A 4,135-nucleotide genomic window follows, 5' to 3' on the forward strand; every position below is an offset into this window, starting at 1 on the left:
GCGTCTACTGTCGGCCGGCCCCGCAGCCGCGTAGTCTAGATCGCGAGAGCAGTTTCGCTCCTCGGCAATGTTCGCTCCTAGTCGGCTCGGCGAGCGCATCCAGCGAGAAACATGCATTCATTGAACCCGAGTCAGTCGCCCGCGTAATCTGCGTGTGTGTATATTTGGTTACTTTAGAATTATCGCGCAAAAAAAAAAAATTCAATAAATTCTCGCAGGATGAAAAATAGGCTATTTAAAAAAGCTACATACAAATACAATTAAATACATGCTTTTAAATCTTATACTTTAGTTATTGATATTGAATATTGGTCCAAATCATTAAAACATTTATTATTGCGAATATTAGTGATAGAAACTGTGTTTATAATCTTATTCTAATGTATTATCAAGTGTATTTATATGTGAGGTTAGGTTCCCGTAGGTATAATTAATTTAAGTCATAAATTATAAATTATTACATCATTATTTAATAAATAATTAGAATTAGCAAATTAGAATAAACATTAAGCATATTTATTTTAATTATTAATTATAATTCATCTTAACTATTTTACTAAATTAATTAATTAATTTTATGCACATGTTGTATTAATATAGAATACAGAGTATTTATTTTTTCATTTGATTGAATTTATACTGTAACAACCGTATTTATTTTATCACTCCAGTCCTTAATTATTTTATTTCTATTAATTATTTGCACGCAAAATTAAGATTATTTTTTTATGACGCCAAGTAAGTAAAATTTATAACATGCGCACATAAGAACACGCACCCATTTTTATTTAAAAATTCAACTGAATTCGACCAAAATTATTAAAAATAAATAAAATTAAATAGGCATTTCCAGTAGTGTGTGTTTTTAGTAGGTACTTTATTGTGTGTATATATTTTTTAAATTAAAAAACACGATGAATGAACACAAATTAAGACATACAATATTTTAAATATAGTTCGCTGCTGAGACAGCTTCGTTATCACATACCAGATATAGAAGGAAACGTTTGTTAAGCTCCTCTGGCACACTCGTTGCTGGGAACACTCAGGCCGTCTCAGCTGCGCTTTTCCTGGACATGATGGTGTTTAGTAAGTTATTGTTTAGGTTTATGGTTCAAGTGGATTACTGAAGTTTGACTTTTCACTTCTAACGCATGCTGCAGCCAAACGTACGTTTTTTTTTCTGTTTGCTGTCCAACGCTGTTTCCATTCATGGTCATGGAAGGCTACAAAACCAGCTGAATAACAAAATTAACAACAGCTTGTTTCTGTTTTGGTAAAACTATTGTGTTTGTTTCGTCTTTTCGTTTCGTCGTGTTTTTGTCTCGTTTCAACTGTTGTGCTGAATTATTTTGGGTTCAATATATTTTTGTGCTGTCATCATTTGTGTTTTTTTTTTTTTATCGTTCTATTCTGTTCTGGAAAACTATTGTTTGTTTCGTCTTTTCGTTTTGTCGTGTTTTTGTTTCGTTTAAACCGCTGTGCTGAATTTTTTTGGGTTCAATATTTCTGTCAGATCATTTGTGGGTTTTTTTTCGTTCTCTTAGTACATTTTTCTTTGTTTTTCTTTGTTTTGTTGACCATATTCCTGTTACGGAGTATTTTGTGGTGTTTGTATCCTTGTTGACAACAGCTTTTTTTTTGCTTAATTTTGTGTTTTTTGTCTTTTTGGGGTTTTTATTTATTTATTTCTTTATTTTTTATTATTTTTTCTTCAACAGAAGTTCTTAGCAATGGCGTATGTCCAAAAACTTACATCAAGGAATACTAAACTACTATCATACTATCTTAGTTAGGAACAAAAACAATAAAAAAAAGGCAACATAAAATTATTTCTAAATAATAAAAATTTACCCTTACGCAAAACCTGTTTGTGAGCAAGTAAGAAGTCTCACTCGCTATGCATAATTGAAACTCTGAGCTAGTGAGAAAACGGCTCCTTAGAGAAAATTCTCTAATTTACACAATTTTTTTTTTTCTCCGGGGAGTGGCTTCCCATACAGCTCATAGTTTTGAAATATGTTTCAGAAGTGTATTTTTACCGTGACTAAATATCTTAATGTTACTGCAACATCGCAGAAAAGTTATTGAAACTTGTGTTCTGTATATGTATGCAACTCGCTCAAATAAGTACCTACCTAATAAAGACTTTGCCACCATGATTCCTTTAATAAATTTGACTACAAGTATTTTAAGTTCCCGTTTGTTTGAGGTTTCTAGTCCCGCAACTATTGAAAACAAACTGGAGAGCAATGTGACAATGCGAAGTATTAACGCATGCTCCAAAAATGCATGAATGTACACAATCTGCAATAAAGAGCCAAAATATTATTGCCACCTAGACGCTAGTGCGAAACAATACATTGCGCGCGATCTAGCGGCTCGGTTCGCAAGTTTTTACACACATACACACACCAATACACACGTTCTCTGCCGGCTTCCCCCTCCCACCAATGAAAGCCACAGACGGGGACTTCCCAGAATTCTCTCAAGGATGCGTAAGCAAGCGGAAGCGTTATGAGGTCTGTTAGCTACGTCATGAGGAAAAAAATTTCCCCGGTTCAATCGCGATTCACACCCACCACTTTTTTCGAGCTCGCGTCTAGACCCAGGCCTCTGCATAGAGGACGACTTCCCTAGCCGTGATGCACTAATCGATTCCCGGTTGGTTCAAAGACGTGACGCAATGAGCGCTTACCAGGTTAACTCGATCATAGTAGGTGTTTACTGTCCTACCTTGTGGTATACGTAACGTTGAGAAGTTTGCCTGCGCAAGACCATATCCCGCTGAAAACGGAAAATTATTTGACAGTTGTGAAGGGTAGGGGGGTGGAATAAGATTACTTTCATTGGGGAGGAGGATCCAAGACCTCAAGACCTCACATATGGATGAGTGTCGTTATTTCGTAATTAGTTGCTCTCAAAATGTTGAAACACCAACAACCAAGCTGATAATAAAGTTTTCAAAAATTTGTCTTTCATATATAAATTTTCTCTTTTAATTATTTCTTCCCACTTCAGTAATATGAGGGTAGCTTCCTGTACACCCTTGCTGCCTTGGATGCTACGTTGCTTGAGCTACGTTGCCTTGCTTCGCAGTTACATGGTTATAGGTCTGCTGGGGAACTCGCCATGCAAAATAATAAATAATGCATTGAGTGTCGCACCTCCGGATGTCTACCACCCCGTGGTAGACCTCTAAGGTTATGTGGAAACTGGCACAGTCAGGTAAGTGCCTTTTCTTTCATTTCAGCTACTCTTAATGGTATTCCATGAGGTATGATTGTAGGTTGTATAGGTACAAAATTTTAAGTTTGTTGCCGTCAAAGCTGCATTGAACCATAATAATTATTTCCGACTCCTGCATTTACACAATGATAATTTATTGATGTTTCTGTGTTAAATTTATTACCTTGACTATCGCACAAATAAGTTTTTTTTTTTTAAATTGCGCTTACAGTTTTAAGCAATTACCCTTTACAAAGAGGTACATGTAGATAGTAGAATACTTAAAAAATTAAAAAATATATATTTTTTCGTAGTGAATCGTGTGGTATGTCTTAAAAAAAACTGGCTTAAACTAAAGTTTTTTTTATTTAGGAAATTGAGCATGTAGTATATTTAATGACAATGCTGGATGCCGTTAAGATGTGCAGGTGAACAAATTAAAAGATTGATGAAAAATATTTTTTAAATATATATACCTATGTATTCATTTTTCGCATTCAAAATATTAATATTATCGTAAACCTGGAATTAAAAAAAATCAGCCCAGAAAATGAATATATTTGTGTTAATTTTCTTTGATTGTCCCACAAAACAGCGTTTATTATATTTAATTTTTCTCTCATAACCCAACCAACAGTCCATACTCTTTTTCAGCATTTAAAATATAGCTAACTTTAACTTACCAACATCTCAAACAATACATTACCGTAAAATTTTTTAAATAACTCAAAACCGTTTTACAGAACTACCAAGGACAATCAGGAGAACTAAAAAATACCTTTTCCATGTATGTATAATCGCTTTAACGGTTGAGTCTTTCTTGCAATAAATTACCAAACATGGTTGTTAAAATCGCTCATAATAGAAAACATATGTTTTCGAGTAAAATTGTAAAAATAAATCATAA

This window comes from Bacillus rossius, chromosome 3, assembly GCF_032445375.1.
Source record: "Bacillus rossius redtenbacheri isolate Brsri chromosome 3, Brsri_v3, whole genome shotgun sequence".
NCBI lineage: Eukaryota > Metazoa > Arthropoda > Insecta > Phasmatodea > Bacillidae > Bacillus > Bacillus rossius.